A 17,637-nucleotide genomic window follows, 5' to 3' on the forward strand; every position below is an offset into this window, starting at 1 on the left:
GGGGTGCCGGCGTTTCACTGCTCTGTATCTTTGGTCTTTTTCTTCTAAAAATATCACATCTTGGGATGCCTGGGTGGCTCAGTGGTTGAGTGTCTGCCTTCGGCTCAGGTTATGATCCCAGGGCCCTGGAATCAAGTCCTGCATCAGGTTCCCCGCGGGAGCCTGCTTCTCCCTTTGCCTATGTCTCTGCCTCTCTGTGTGTTCCTCATGAATAAATAAAATATTTTTAAAAAATAAAAATAAAAATATCACTTCTCAAATTGAAGTCCATATAATCGGCTAATATGACATTTTTCCAACCTGAATAAAGACACTATAGACTAGTGTTTAATAGACTTTAAACTTGAGCTTAATAGTATATTTTCAATGAAAAGTAACTAACCCGACATTCACACTGGGCAATTTAATTTAATTTAGGTTGGCCAAGGAGAAAAAAATAGAAAAAAAAATCCTCATAACTCACTAATTTCAAGAATGAAAATGATGTTATTCTATAGACACAAAATGATAAGAAAATATTATAAACAATTCTATGCTGATAAATTCAACAACTAGAGAAGTTAATTGGGATTGATTCTAGTCAAAAATGGTAAATGTACAGAAAGGAGGGCATTTATTTGTTTTAAACCCAAAGAAACTTGAAAGGGAGGGGAAGACTAAAAGACCAGAAACAACGGAAGGATCTCATTTTGAATGACTTCCCAATAAATTAAACAATGGATCATTGGCCTGGGATGAAGTAGGAAGAGCGCTGGTAGTAGGAATTACTTTTCTAACAGCTAAGACTAGATTTCCTTCTTTAATGGAAAGGCAACAGATTATTGAGATAAAAAAAATGCAGGGGCATCTGGCTGGCTCAGCCCATGGAGTCTCTGACTCTCGATTTGGGCATTGTAGGTTTGAGCCCCACCGTGGGTGTAGAGATTATTATTATTATTTTAATCTTGAAGAAAGGGGCACCTGGGGGGCTCAGTGATTGAGCATCTGCCTTTGGCTCAGGTCATGATCTCGGGGTCCTGGGATCGAGCCCGCATTGGGCTCCCCACAGGGGCCTACTTCTCCCTCTCCCCGTGTCTCTGCCTCCCTCTCTGTGTCTCTCATGAATAAATAAATAAAATCTTTTTTTTTTTTTAAAAAAAAGCAGAAAAGGCATCCTTACATAATCCTTACAGGACTGATGATACAGAAATCTCAAAACTGGATGGGGAAAACCTTCCTCCCAGCCAGATATTACCAGTGATGTGTAGCAGAATCTTGCATGACTTCTGGCATCTAAGCAGCACAGTATCATATTGCAGCCTGATTTTTTTTCTGCTGAAACATTGTAGTTAGAGGTTTGGATTTTACAATTCTAATCTGTTTCTGAAATGATTTCTGAAGGATTTTTACAAACAAGGCAGTTTGTTAAAGGAGTCGGTGTCTGGATGCTAAAAGGAAAGCTAAAAGGTTATATTTTCTACATTCCTGGCCAGCTGGGACATTTCCGTCACCTGGTCTTCCTAAATGCCTAGTGGCAAGTGTATTTTAATTAACGGAAGCCAAAACTGGGACCCACATGACCCATTTCACTGAAGCCCCTCACTTACCTTACAGGTGAGAAAGTCACACATCTGTCAGCTCACAGATGTTGAGTGATCGGCACATAACTAGTTAGTGACAGACCCATAATTTAAAAGTCACATCATCTATACCTACTAAGCATTCTGTGCCCAATTTTGTGCCAAGTGCCTTAGTGTCACAAGAAACTCTGATGAGAAAACAGTTTCAACAAAAAGTCTTTTCCACTTTTCATTTCTCAGAGCCTGCACTGAGAGCCCTATCACAACTTGACGGGTAGATTCGTAGAAAAACACATGGGCAAGACCATGAAAACAGCCCACACTCTTGCACATCGGCTTCTGACTCTGGGAAACTCAACACTGGTTTAAAAAATGTAGGTTTTTCTCCTTGGTGGCCCTGCAACCCTACACTTCCTTTTTCTCAGGCAGCTCTGCCTTAAAAAATCACACATCTGGAGTACTCCCGGGCTCAATGCACCAGACCTAACTCGTTTCCCACTCATAAATGGGCTCCCATAAGACCCGTGTTTTTCCAACTGAGGATCGTGACCCATTAGTGCACCATGAAATCAATTCAGTGGGTCATAACTGACGTGTTTTTTCAATTATATAAAATAGAGTGCATTCTCTCCTCTACCATTCGACCTCCACTAATATTTTAGGCTTGAAGGGGATTTTCTTTGACTTATATTGGGTAGCCTCGAGGAAAGGTAGTCTCTTTTTGTCCTGATTTTGTGTGCGTTAACATCCATTCTAGGTTTAGTTTACTAGGATCCCCATAAATCCTGACCAAGAAAAGTCCCTTGTAGAGGGTCCTTAAAAGAAGAGACCCTGCTTCCCTATGCACTGTTTATGCAATAATTAACTCAGGGTGCAGTCCTTCCAACTTGCTCCTTGCCAGGGGGCCCAGAAGCTGTGGACCTCGCAGGTAAATCGCACCCAATTGAATTCCTTCCTCTTCTGTGCAAATCAGAGTCTAAGTGTCTCCTCAGAGCCTCATGGGCTCTTTGAAGCTTTAGCTGCCAGAAAACATGGGTCTGAGAGGATGAGAATCAGCTGGAGTTCAAGAGTCAGTCGCACTCCCTCCCCATTGGAAAACCACATTGAAATATTTGTCCTCTGTGCTTTGTTCCTAAAGCAAACACTATTTAGCTAAGTATGGTGTAAAGGGTTGCCATTTGCCACAACCGATAAATAAACTGGTAACCACAATGATGAGGGAGGAGTGGGGGTATTTTGTGGTCTTGAGGGGAATTGAAAGCTCTCTTTCACTGGAGACAGGCTACAAAAGACAAAAAAAATCATCAAAACAAGGAAATAAGTTGTTGTCTTAGAATAGAAGCTTTGGGGATCCCTGGGTGGCGCAGCGGTTTGGCGCCTGCCTTTGGCCCAGGGCTTGATCCTGGAGACCCGGGATCGAATCCCACATCGGGCTCCCGGTGCATGGAGCCTGCTTCTCCCTCTGCCTGTGTCTCTGCCTCTCTCTCTCTCTGTGACTATCATAAATAAATTAAAAAAAAAAAAAAAAAAAAAAAAAAAAAAAAAAAAAAAAAAAGAATAGAAGCTTTGTTGGCTGCTGTGGGGGAGCATATTTGTATTTTTAGATGATTGCTCATCAGCAGGTAAAAGAATGTGTTGCATTATTTTTCTGATAAAGAGATTAAAGGTGGAAGTATGACTCAAGTTTCATTTTCCCATTTTCTTTCATTTAATAATCTGTTTTAAAAAATTGTATTTTGGAGCCTAATACATATGGAAAAAATAGATGACTGGCTTTTCCTGGTCAAAGCAAATTTCAAAGGGACAAAACTTTTTTTTTTTTTTTAAGATTTTACTTATTATTTACTTAATATTTTACTTATTCGTGAGAGACACAGAGAGAGAAGCAGAGACACAGGCAGAGGGAGAAGCAGGTTCCCTGGGGGGAGCCCGATGCGGGACTGGATCCCAGGATTCTGAGATCAGGCCCTGAGCCAAAGGCAGATGCTAACTGCTGAGCCACCCAGGTGTCCCCAAAAGGGGCAAAATTTAAAAACAAAATACTAAATAAATGATGCTGTGGGCTCAGATAAATCTAAAAATTTAGCTGTGTATAGTAGTTGCAGGTAATCTAGAAGATTAGCTTGCAAGTCTTTTCTTTCTTTCTTTCTTTCTTTCTTTCTTTCTTTCTTTCTTTCTTTCTTCTCTTTTTTTTTTTTTTTTTAAGATTTTATTGATTGATTTGACAGAGAGAGAGAAAAAGCCCATACACAGGGGGAAGGGCAAAGAGAAAAGCAGACTCACCGCTGAGCAGGCTCGATTCCAGGACCCCGGGATCATGACCTGAGCTGAAGGCAGGCACTTAACCCACTGAGCCACCCAGGCGCCTCAAGTCTTTTCTATTTATGTAAACTGTTGGTTTCATGGGGATTTGGTGAAATTTGCTTTATTTGTACCTAGAGACATACAGATGAGTGCTAAAGAATTGCACCAAATAATTTTCACAGTATCAATGAATCGGGCATATCTAAATTTACATTCAGTTGTCTAAAATACAAAAATATGATCTTGGCAATATTTGTGTATTTTATCCATGTGTACCAGATATGTTTGAAAAGAAAAATAAACTGGAAAGAAAAAGTTCTTCAAGTTCCATTTATATTAAAAACTTTTTGCATCATCTACGATCGAAATATGATTGTAAACTACATGGGATTGTGGTAGCGTGGAGTAGCATGATTATCTCAAATGACCAGAAGTCATCTATAATGACATCTATAATACCCATAACTTAAAGCAATCTTAAATTTTTGTCCAAATATAAAATTCTCTAGGTTTAAAAAGGAGAAGTCAGCGCTGTGTCTATATATACCCTTCATAATTTGATAGATTTATTTAATTACTCCTTTCAGTTCCTTTTAATTGAGAGATTTAAGCATCTCATATTTTTGTCTATTTATAAAAATGCATATACAACATTTTGGTGTATATTCTCTTAGTCTTTTGTACTTTTAATATCTACATATTTGCATATGGAATATATATATTTATGATCATACTCACTTTATAGTTTCTTGAAAATATATCATAATTATTTGCCCATAACAGTGGAAATTGTCAGAAATGCAATTTTAGGGGTTATATTTCATCATGTAGATCCGCCCTAGTTCATTTAACCATTCTGCTGTGTTATTGGGCAGTTAGTTGTTTCCAATCTCTTTTAAATAATGTGTAACGAATGCATTTGTTTAAGAATTCTTGGATTTTTCTCCCATTAACTTTTTAGAAAGAATTCCAGACAATGAAAATACTGGGGCAAAGCTATTTTCCCCATTGATTAAAGGTACTTTATTATTTCTCAGCCTCGTAGCTAAGAGCAAGGGTAGTATCTGTTCTTATCAGTTTGATTTAAGATACTTTATCATATGCTAGATTCTTAGATATGATCAACACTAAGGCCTATACATTCTGTCACATTGATTTATCCATTGATTTTACCACTATGTTAAATTTTTATATAAAGTTTTAACATCTAATAAAGCAAGTTCCTGCTCAGTTACCCACCTCCCCTTTTGACTAAGTTCATCTCTTTAGTGTTTTAAAAAAAGTTTAGAATAATTTTTGGTGTTCTAAAACCATACAATTTTTTAAGGAGGTGGGATTTTTATTGGAATTTGGATTAACCATGGAAATTAATTTGGGAAAAATTAGTATTTCTATGATATATCTCTTCAAGTAACAAAACTTTCTTTTGCATATCAAGAAATACTTGTGTTTTTTTTTAACATAGGTCTCACACACTTCTTGATACAGTATTAGGTTGTTTTACTATTAGATTGTTAGACTTTTATGCTTCATATGTTTATTATCAGAATTATTTTATAACCACATAACTGGCATGTAGCTTTGTTAATTATTAAATTATCTTGGATTTTCTCAAAAAAATCACATTCTCTCAGGCACCTGGATGACTCAGTAGTTGAGCGTCTGCCTTGGGCTCAGATCATGATCCTGGGGTCCTGGGATCGAATCCCACATCGGGCTCCCTACTGGGAGCCTGCTTCTCCCTCTGTCTATGTCTCTTCCTCTCTCTGTGTCTCTCATGAATAAATAAATAAAATCTTTTTTAAAAATCCATATTATCTACAAATTATGATTTACTTATTCAATGACAAATATTAAGCATCTACTCTATGCCAGCCAGAACTTCTAAGCACTGGGCATCCAATACTGGGGAGAAATGTATAGATTATGGGGGTTATGTTTCTAGCAGGAAAGAACATTTATCCAAGTTTTACTAGAATAACATAGAAGTTAGGTTAGAGAGTGCTTACAGCAAGTGAGCAAAGAAGAGGCAACTAAAAAACAAGAGCAGGTACTAAAATTTTAGACAGAGCAAAAAGCCTGATCAAAAAAGGATCTACTACATAAAGAAGTTGAAGTAAGTCAGGAAGAGTAGTAGTCAATAAGATTTTCAAAATATATGATGAGAAGCCAGATAATTGGGGTCTTTATGAGCCATAGTAACACCCTGGAGTTTTTACGTGGAGCAAGTTGGAAAAGTATTGGAAGATTTTGAGTAATAATAATAATAATAATCTGAAATGCTTCAAATAGTTATGGTTTGGCTGCTGTTGTGAGAACAGGTTTAAGAGGAGGGAAGTAAGGAGATCAGTTGGGAAGCAGAGCAGAAGCTGTGGTTCTCCCTCCATGGAGTGTGTCTTGGTTCACTGCAAAGGCACCTGTGGATGGCTCTCATATATACTGACTACTTCCTGTTTCTTTGCTTGAGAAGGGCAGCAGGGAGTACCAGGGAGCTCTACTTAGAATTGACCCACAAAGAATGGGAAAGAGAGTTGGTGCATTAAAGATGCTGGTTTCTCTCAGTGGGACCGGTTTGAGGTGTGCTCTGCAGAGTCTCAGAGGGTCCCCAGCAGAACTGAGCTCCCATGTCCCAGAGTGGGATCTCACTCTTCAATGAGGGTCCATCCACTTTCCCTAGTCCATTTTCCATCTACTTGCCATGCTTCCCGGGAGCACCCTACTAGAGGTGGCTTTTAGGGGAATCCAAACGAAGATAGGGGTCTATTGTAGTAATCCAGGCAAGACAGGATAACAACTTGGACCACCGTGGATCCTTCAAGTGGGAATAACTGATTTCTGCTGATTATACTGTAAAGAAGAGCTGAAAGGATTTGCTGACACATTTAATGTCAAATGTACAAGAGGAAGAGGAATCTAGATGACTTTTTGTCTGAGCAATTGGAAGGATAAGGTATCCACTAACTAAAATGGAATAGTGCCATCCATCTGGACGAAACCTAGTATATGGTGTGAGGTAGCAGTAGGTTTTGTTTTTGTTTTTATATATGAGTTTCCAGTTGATCCAGCACCATTTACTGCCAAGACCCTCCTGTGTACATCGTCCTGCAGTATCTCTTTTGTCAAAAATCAAGTGACTGTAAATGTGGTTATTTGTCCATACTCGCTATTCTGTTCCATTAGCCTATATGTCTATTCTTACACAAATATCCCACTTTCTTATCTTCTATAAATTATAAGTCATTATATTCATCAGTGTAATTCCTCTAGCACTGTTCCTGAAAATTATTTTTTATGACTTTATAATATCTTCAAAATTCATAATAAATCCTAGTATCTGGCATGTAATTCCCTCAACTCTATCCTTTTTGAAGATTACTTTTATAACTTTATAATAATTTTAATAATTAATGGTGTAATCCCTTCTTTTCTGTGCCTCGTGAGGTTACTCAGACCTATTTAATTTTGTCAAAATTTAGAAGCAGCTTATCACCCCCCCACACACACACACAGAGCTGAAATTACCAGATTTATGTTGAATCTTTAAATCAATTTGGGGAGAGACACCTGGGTGACTCAGCAGTTGAGTGTCTGCCTTCGGCCTAGGGCATGATCCCAGAAGTCCCGGGATCGGGTCCCCCCTTGGGCTCCCCCCAGGGAGCCTGCTTCTCCCTCTGCCTGTGTCTCTGCCTCTTTCTGTGTATCTCTCAAGAATAAATAAATAAAATTAAAAAAAATCAATTTGAGGAAAATTAACAATTTTTTAAAATATTGCACTTTCTAAGCAAGAGAATTATTTTTTAAAGTATGGAGCCCAAAGCAGAACTTGAACTCATAACCCTGACCTGAGCCGAAATCAACAGTTGGATGCTTAACCAACTGGGTCACCCAGATAACTGCTTGATAGGGTGGCCAGAGTGAAGCACTGCTGGTGTGATAGGCTCACGTGTCCCTAAGAGGCAAATGAACTATTGTGTCAATTGTTAGAGCATCTTGACTGGGATGGGAATTACAGGTGTGGATAAGGGAGGAGGGATGAGCCATGGGAGTCAATGCCAAGAAAACAAGATGGAAACAAGAGATCAGTGTGAACTCGGAAATTAATGGGAAAAGAATGGGAAGCTGTGATAAATCCAGGAACCAGAGAACAGATGAGGGAACACTAAGAACTAAATGGATTTAGTCTACTGAGAAACAGAGCCAGTCAGACACAGAGCCCAAGAGAAAACTCAGGGGCTGAATTTGTCAGAAGAACCAGAGATGGGGATCCTCCTCACGAATTGAGTCTACCTGTGGGTCCGCAGGGCAGAGGCTCTTTGCAGCATACGCGTGACCTGAAATTCTAGCCAGTGTTCCCATGGTTCACAAGTCTATTGGAGTGAATCTGGCCTTTATTCGTTCCATTGATGAGTCATAAATGTAAGTTTGGGTGCTTCCCTGCCTCTAACAGGTCACCTAACTATTGCTCAGTTTCAATGACTATGATGTCTCTTCTGTGAAACGAGCAGTTCTTTTTCTTTAAAATGGTCCTTTCTCCAATCACGAGCCCTCCAATTGAGCACACATTATTAACTTCCATTTCCCCCATGTTATGCTCTGCAATAGGAGGGAAAAAAAATCTAGTGGGAAAGGCGAAAAATAAAGCTCTGGCCTATACTCCATTCTCACCATGTATTATTTTTATAAACAATGAAAGCAGACTTCCCACCCTACAACTACAAGTGTTTCAATAAGCAAACTCTTTTCCCTTTCATTTTTCAAAGTCTCTATGGTACAGGCTGTGGTGTGTCAGACACCAGAGGTAGTCCTGTGCCAGACACCAGTTTGGCCCACACAGGCTTCAGCTGTCAACTTGTCTACAAGGAGATCTTGGCACTCTATGCTCCCGTGTCAGGCCCAGTGTCACACCAGCCGCCTCCCCTTACTGGGGAGCAAGCTGGGAGGGAGCATCTGTCCTGAGCCCAAGCATGTGAGATGGAGAATGAGTGGCAAGGTGTGACACTCACTATAGCTTTCTCTCCCCCGGCTGGGGGCCTGCAGAATCCAAGACAGTAAATCCCACTATGGCGTGTGCATGGGACACAGAAGTCAACGCACTGAGGACTTCTCAGGTGTGTGCGATGTTTCACGTTCTTCAACTTGATAAAATACTTGAAAAGAATAACAAAACTTTGTTTTTAAAAGCTCATGCCACTAGTCAGGCATCCGTCTTCCATTCTTGCTGGAATTGCAGGGAAATAAATCACTCTTTTATCACTATTCCCCCAAATAATTGATATGTTTTTTAAAAAAACACAAAACAAAACTTGCATGATAGTTTCACTATTTCAACTACACCAAGGGGAAGGTCGCATGGAAAACAAATGTAATCCAGTGTTGATAGTAAAACTAACAGGTCATGTGTTTGCCAGAAAAACTATATAGTTTTAGGAACGATATAAAATAAAATAAGAGGCATTTTGAATGGTTCAGCCAACGATTGCATGAATTCAAATATAGTTCAGGTTATGTCATGTTTCCAAAATGGAAAATATTTGTACTTTTTTTTTTTTTAAGATTTTATGTATTTGAGAGAGAGAGAGAGAGAGTGAGTGAGAATGCACTCAGTCACAGGCAGTTGGGAGCAGCAGAGGGAGAGGGACAAGCAGGTTCCCCACTGAGCCAGGAGCCCAGATGAGGGGCTTGACTGGGCAGGGGGAGCTGGGCAAAAGAAGGCTTGAGGACATGGTGGTGCAGCTCCCCATGATTGTCCTGGAGCTCCAAGCGGGGTTCAATCCCAGAACCATGAGATCATGACCTGTGTTGAAGCAGATGCTTAACAAACTGAACCCCCAAGGACCCCAGAAAATCCTAGTTCAACAGAATTTTGAAATAATGCAATTTCCATGGGAAGTGGCTACATTCCTTCCCCATCCACAATGTGTTGATGACATTCCACTGCATCAGAACCGGCCATGACAGAGACTGAACAAAGGGCTTTCCATGAAATTTGTCCCAGTAGTCTCTTCAAAGTCCTCCCTGCTTTTGATCGTTCCTTTACCATCTTACCAGGCATTGGAATTCTCATTAGAATACCTTGTTTACACTAAGGTATTATCTCCAAACTCTTAAAAAATCACAGAAATCATGAAATCATGATGTCAGAAGCTACTGTCCAGAATGGGGAAGAGGCTTAGATCTTATCCTATTTGCATGCTAACGAGTTAGCCAGTCACAGTTTCTTGGATAATGGCAGAAGACAGGAGACTTGGGGCATAGACAAGGAACTCACAGACATAGCAGTGGTCGGTATTTGCTCTGGGTCCCTGAGCTCCAGTTCTCACCAGGCAATGAGAAGAGGGCCAAGTCCTACTTGAACATTCACACTGGATACATTGGAGATTCCCAAGCTTAGAGAACCAGAATATTTTATAATGGGCAACGACCCTGTCTTCCCTTTTCTATGAAAGGAGAAACCATTTTTATTATACGACAGTAAATAAACATACCTTGCTCTAGAAGGAGACACTACATCTGCTTGCCAAGGCTATTCCTGTAAAGGCAAAAAGATAGTTTTGAACAAAAGGGCCGGTATTAACTGTTTTGTGGCTTCTGTAACTTGATGCTTTAACATCTTCAAGATGAATGCCAACTACTTTAGGTAAACAGTTGAGATTTGGGCTCACCACCGGGACTGCCCATACTCTGAGCCCTACATGAGTTTGCAAAAGCGTCACTTTTAAATGTGATTCATCAATCCTGGAGCATCCTTCCTTGCTTTTCTTCCTCCTCCCTGTGGAAGTCACAGTAGAAGTGGTTGCCTGCAGTTCCTCTCTCCTTCCCTGCCTCATGACTGACCCTGGTGTTTCTCCCTGGGGCCCTGCGTGGCGTGCTACATTTTCCCTGGGGGAGAGCATCATAAACTTTCATGACTGCAAGACAGCTGTCTCTTTGATCTGTGTATGCCCTCACTATATACCTAAATTAAGACCAAGTTATGATTAAAACACAATCCATAACTGTAGCTCAAAACATGCAAACACATTAGATGTCCACGGAGAGCTGTCTTCCAAAAATTCCATCTTAAGGCTATTGATTCAAAGATGCATAAATGCCCAAATCCTTTCTAAGAGAATTCCCACAAAGCAACTCAGTATATCTTTTAAACACTTCAAACAGTCTTAATGTTATCTGCGATTCTTGCTTGCTTGGCCTTCTTCTATGCCTTGGGTCCGACGAGAATGTATATATTTGAAGGCCATTGACATGTACATTGCCCAAGCCTCTTCTCTGCTACTTTTCTCACTCCCAGAAAGTTTCTTTGCATCATTTGATTATCTCCAGTTTCCTCAACCATCCTGGTGATGTCCTGCTAAATGTAGTCTGCTTTGTCTATTTTTTAAATATACTGCTCCAAAAATATTTTAAGTGCACTATGAATAAACAGCTCTGAATAAGTAGAATAAGCTTCTAACTTATTTTTTTGCATTCGATATGGACGTGTTAACTTATCTAAAAGGTACATCACAGCTCTGATGATAAAGAATCAACCATTAACCAAAGTCATTAATTCAGTTGCCCCATAACTGATTCAATCTTTCTGTCTTTGCTTTATTGGCTCTGTATTTATCTCTCAAAATTCAGTCCTAGATTCATTTTTTCCTTTTCAGTCTCTGAAAAATCTCTCAGATTCTGAAAAACAAAATAAGTTATCATTCTAAATTCAAAGCATCAAAAAAATTAACAAGCAACTTTTATATAACTTAATCCAAGTCCTTGATTAAAATGTGGAGCAGGACAGAACTTAGCATAGGGTCCTGTGAACTCAGTGGGAACTTCCCATCAGGTTTACCTTGATGAATGCCCCCTTAAATATAGTTGTTCAACACAAGACCTCATTTAACAAACCTTCTTCCAGACCTCACTTGTTTAAAAAAATTTTATTTGGAGGTCTTTGGACTATTGCATTTCTGTATTTCATCCTTCTGTCAATTTTTCTAACTAAAGAAAAGAGGTTAGTATGCTATGCCTTAATCCTGTTGAATCCATAATGGCAAAACAGTGGTCACTACTTCATTTCATCCACCATCTAGAAATTTATTAATATGTATATTTTAACATATCATATTCTATGTAATTATTATGTACATATAATATCAGTCATATGTATACAAGTATACATATATGTATATGTACACATGTATATTATGTATGTATGCATATAATTATATATTATATATAAATATGTAATGTTATTAAATTATATCATTAGGTTAATATAATATATAATAAAACCCAGACAAGATTAGATTAGTCTACTAAATTATTATGTGTATATCTTTTCTGGTGCATAATCCTGGTAGACAGCAACCATATCTAATTCTTCAGGATTTTGAGCCCCTACAGGTCCAGGACATAATGGGTTCATCTTAGGTGCTCAGTGATTATTTTGGAATTGGAAATTTCAATTTTGGGGAATTATAAATGAAAGACTGTTAAAGCTGGAAGGAATTTTGGGCACAGAGAGCTAGAAAGATTGAACGACCCGCCTGGAATCGCACAAGTTTCTATGTACTCATTCACAAAATGCTTCCCTCTAGCCCTGTTGCCAGGATTGTCTTGCTTGGATATCCAAGATTGGTCTAAAATCTCTGTATGGGTTGCTAATAAGGCACCAAAGCCTATTATGATTGTTTGGCTTGTTGGAGCTGGTTTACATATTAAGGAAGGTACACTTTGATCCCAGAGTCTGAATAACTCCTTCTAAGACCATGTGTTGGCTCTTACATAGACACAGACATAAACAAATTCATCCCAGAGAGTCAGTGGAAGTTTTCCTTAGATATTGATGTGTATTTAGGGACTGATGGCATATATTTAGAAGGATATCTTTCCTAATTCTTTTTTATTAGCAATTGGGATAGTGCCAAAAGTCGCAAACTGGAAGTCAGCATTTCATTAAAATGACCCAAAGAGCAAATCAATTTTTTTCTCTATCTCCGGGAAGGACTAGCTGTGATAGATTTATAAGCACAATTAACCAGAAGGCACAGCTTCTTTGAGATGGCACTGGTCTAAGCTCTCTAATATGACTCATGGAAACAAGCAGCAGTTGTGGGCATGGCTTCCCCAGCTGGGCTTAAAAAATTCCAAGGATCTTATATGTCAACCAGACCACAGTGCTTCCCTGTCTTTTGATGTAATGATCATCGAGATCAGTGCATTCCAAATGCACTTCTCAACGTGATTTATTTTTTAAATAAATATTCATAAATTATTGGGATGTTTCGTTAGTTTGTATATTTTCAGAGATTTTGGGGATGAGAGTGAGAGAAAGAACACCATAACATCCATCCTTTGTCCGTATGCTGTTAAAAATTCTGGAAGTACACGGCTAAGGACCTTTTGATACCCTCTTTCCTTATGTTGACTACCCCGATTTTTAATTTGGAAGAGGAATTCTGGGTGATCTGGAGGTAGAGTAGCACAAAGACTATATTTTGCAGGAATTTTGTTTCAAACATCTCAGTCTAGCTCTGTAAATTTTCTCTCACAAAAATCCCTGGAGAGTCTTTTTTTCTGGGCTTTTCCTATTTGCAAATTTAATATTTGTCCTCTGTCCAGTAGCTATGAAAACAAGTAATATTTAAAAATATGTTTTGAATTTTTGGAGAAAATGATGCTGGACAAGTATGTCATTTTAGAATTGACTTTTTTTTCCTCTCAGAAAGAAGGAAGAAGCCTGGCAGTTCTTCGTACTTGAAAAACAAATGGGGCAAGGGGAGTGACTGAAATAGAAAAAATAGACCATGTCCTTATTTTATGGAAAGAAGTCTCTCTTACCTGGGGCCACACAGGCCCTAGAACACCCAGGTTTGAGGCAATTTGGAAATGAGGAAGATGTTTCCTTGAGCTAGCGCTGCTCGTTGCCTGATGGCCAGCATCCCCATGCAGATGTCTCAGAGGCTGCTTTTGGCTGCGACATCTGGAAGTTCAGCTGCTGCAGTGACCAAACCATTTTCTAGGACAGCCCAGATGGAACGGAAAAAATTAAACCCAATTTTATTTTTATTACCATAGAACTTCTGTTTCCTCAAGTTTTGATAAAGAGCCAACTAGATCTTATTTAAAATATAAGAAAACACCCAGTACCATGGGATGGGCTTTCATATTCCAAGATAGAACCTGGAACCCATCTTTTCAATCAGGTTATAAAACCTGAAACTCTAGTTCATAATGACAATGAGAGTGTAGGGGAGCTGGTAGGCATCTCAAAAATAATCCAACAGTAAGTGTTCATGTATTTGGTTTAATGGATTAAAATAGGAAAACATCAGGAAAATATATCAACTGAACTTACTTAATTTTTTTTAAACTTTGGAAAATTCTCTTTCATCTAGGCTTATGAGTTTTCTCAATTTTTATTTATGTCATTTTTTTATTTTTTTATTTTTTATTTTTTTATGATAGTCACAGAGAGAGAGAGGCAGAGGGAGAAGCAGGCTCCATGCACCGGGAGCCTGACGTGGAATTCGATCCCGGGTCTCCAGGATCGCGCCCTGGGCCAAAGGCAGGCGCCAAACCGCTGCGCCACCCAGGGATCCCCCATTTATGTCATTTATTAATCTTTGAAGTGTTGTGTGTTGTGTTGGAAGTGAAACCATTTTAGCTTTTGATGATTATTTCCATAATTTGAAGTTTGATCACTTGGGTCTTTTGTCCCACGTCGACATGAAATGTTGTACTCCAGTGGCCTGTCAAAGGACAAAGGCATAAACGTTCCTCCACTCATCATCCCGAAACCAGGCAAGTCTTTTGTATGATTTGCAAGGCCAATAACAATAGCAAGAGGCATTCTCCACTAGTTAATAAATCCTTTCAAACTCCTACAGCAAGCCTGTCCCTACCCTGTCAACAAGCCCTTGGCAAATTTTAATCCAATTAATAAAGTCAAGAATATAATCATTCCTTAGATTACCTATTAAATATTATTCATACCTAGTTATCATATGGCTTTTTGTTGTTGTTTATAAATTTCTTTCATTGGCACATCTAATTTGAACCTCTCAAAAGCCCCCTGAAATACAGTATCTTGATTCACATGTATTAGTCAGCTCAGGTTGCCATAGCAAAATGCCACAGACTAGGTGGCCCAACAGAAATCTATTCTGTCCCAGTTCTGAAGTTCTGAGACTAGAAGTCCAAGATCAAGGTGCCAAGACGTTGGTTCTTGGTGAGAACTCTTCCGGGCTTGCAGATGGCAGCATCCTTTTGGCTGTGCTCTCAGCCTTTGCCCAGTATGTATCCGGGGATAGAGTTCTGTAGTGCCTTTTTCTCTTCTTATACCAGTCCTATCAGATTAGGGGTCCAACCTCATGACCTTAACTCACTTTAATTGCCTGCTAAAAGACCCTATCTCCAAACAGAGTCACCTTGGGGTATAAGTGTTTCAACCTATGGATTGGGAGGAGGGGGCATGATTCAGTCTATGACATCGCATTTTGCAGATAAGACAAGAATGAAGACTAGAACTAGAAGTAAAGTGTCAAGCCAGTACTTGCTTCTACATTTTTGACTCCCTATTCCTTATTTTGTTGCAGTTCTTTTGTGATGGGAAACAATAATTTTGGATTTTTATAAAGTGCCCAGGGCTTTCCAGATACTGCAAATATTTAACTGTAAACGTCTAAAACCATAAAGGCACTAGGTTTTTAAAAATAATTATGAAATGGAGAAAGATTTGCTAAAGAACCATAAAACCAAGAATCCAAAATGGAAAAAAAGATAAATATCACTGTATAAAACATTAAAGGCCTGTAAGACATAAAATGAATAATAAATATGAATGTGAAGCACAGGAAAGACTGGAAAATATTTAAGACGCATATATGACAGGTAGGGGACTCATTTTCTTAATATACACAGACGTTTTATAAATCAACAGCAAAAAGACAACACTCCAAAAAATGAGCAAAGGATGTGAATAGGCAGCTCATAGAAAAAAAATATAGATGAATAAGAAACATATAAAAATAAGCTTAACTTCTCCTGTAATCAAAGAGATGCAAGTTGAAAGGACAACCAAACACTATTTTCTGCCCACCAACTGGCAGAGATGAAAATTGCACGGGAAAGGGATACAGAAAACTTATCCTTTTCATTACACGACTGGGGAAAATATAAATTAGTATGATTTTATAAAAGGTGACTTGGCAGTATTTGTCAAAATAAAATAAGCACATACCCTTTAATCCAGCATTTCCACATCTGAGAATAATTGAAACTTCATAAACCATCACGCACACATAAGGAAAGTTGAATATAAAAAAGTATTCAATGTAATATTGTTTGTATATTAGTTGCTTGGGCTGCCATAACAAAATGCCACACACGGGGTGGCTTAAGCAACATAAATTTATTTTCTCATGGTTTTGGAGGCTAGAAGTCCAAGATCAAGGTGATGGCAGGTTTGGTTTCTTCTGTAGTCTCTCTCCTTGGCTTGTAGATGGTTTCCTTCTTGCTGTATCTTTCCTCTCTGCCCATCCCTGGTCTCTTTCTGTGTGTCCTAATCATTTATTCTGAGGCCACTAGTCAGATTGGATTAGGGCCCACCATAATGGGCTCGTTTTAACTTAATTACCTCTTAAAGGTCCTATCTCCAAATATAGCCACATTCTGAGGCTGGGGGCTAGAACTTCAACATATGAATTTGGGAGGGATAGAATTCAATCCATTACAGTTTATAAGAGGGAAAAAACAAGCAAAACAATATATCCATCAACAGAGAGCCGGTTGTTATAGAATATTCATAAAATGGAATAGTATGCCACTATTAAAAAAGCACGAGTTAGAACTCTACGTGGGAAAAGACACCTAGAATGAACTGTTGAGTAAAAAGCAAATTCAGAGCAGTATGTAGAAGAATCCCTAAATTGTGAGAGGGGAAAAAAGGATACATGTTTATATATATCTGAAATTTCTGGAATGATACATAAGATCTTAGGTGCAGTGTGAAACTAGGATATCAGAAGATGTCTTTCTGGATTCTTTGAGTCTTTTGTAATGAACATGTGTTATTTAAAATTTTCAGAAACTACAGGTCAATGGGATGCAATTATTCCCATCCCTACATTCAAGCACCTTTGTCGTGTGACTTTACAGTTCTTCTCATTAAGTGGGTCTCTTTTTTTCAACCCTTGACTTTAGGCTACCATGTGGTGTGACCCGAACAATACAATACAGTGGAAGTAAGGCTGTATCTGTATGTACTGTTTTGAGCCGGGGTGCTTTCGGCCCCATGCCAGCTGACCAGAGACATGAATGAGCCTACTCAAGACTGAAGGAACCACCAAATGAATGCAGCTCAAATTACCAGCCTACAGAATTGTGAGCTAAGGTGGGGGGGGGGGTTGTTATTTGAAGCCGATAAATTTTGGGGGTTCTTTACTATGCAATAGTAGATAACTGATGTCCTAATTAATAACACTGAGCTAAAAACAACAGCATAAAGAAGTTGATGGCTTTTCAATATTTTGGATCTCCATCTTCTTTTCTGAATTTTACTGGGTTTAGTACTCAGGTGCTAGATAAATATTTGTTTAAAAACAGCTGAATAAATGGGATGAAAATTGGTAGCTTCATCCTCAAAACACACAATCCTTGACATGTAAATACGATATCACAACCCTGTTAGCCAGACTCTTCTTAGTCATAGTGATGTCTATAGATACCATAATATTTCCATTCTTCTCAGACGGAATTCCCTGAGATTACAAAACATACATAGCTTAGTCTGTAA

The 17,637-nt window shown here is 38.8% G+C and overlaps 1 pseudogene; it reads left to right on the plus strand.

Moving 5' to 3' along the window:
* Positions 1 to 4,888: 4,888 nt before the first annotated feature.
* LOC129501091 (U2 spliceosomal RNA) lies at positions 4,889 to 4,994 on the plus strand (annotated as a pseudogene).
* The last annotated feature ends 12,643 nt before the right edge of the window (positions 4,995 to 17,637 follow it).

This window comes from Nyctereutes procyonoides, unplaced genomic scaffold (genome assembly GCF_905146905.1).
Source record: "Nyctereutes procyonoides isolate TBG_1078 unplaced genomic scaffold, NYPRO_anot_genome, whole genome shotgun sequence".
Lineage (NCBI taxonomy): Eukaryota > Metazoa > Chordata > Mammalia > Carnivora > Canidae > Nyctereutes > Nyctereutes procyonoides.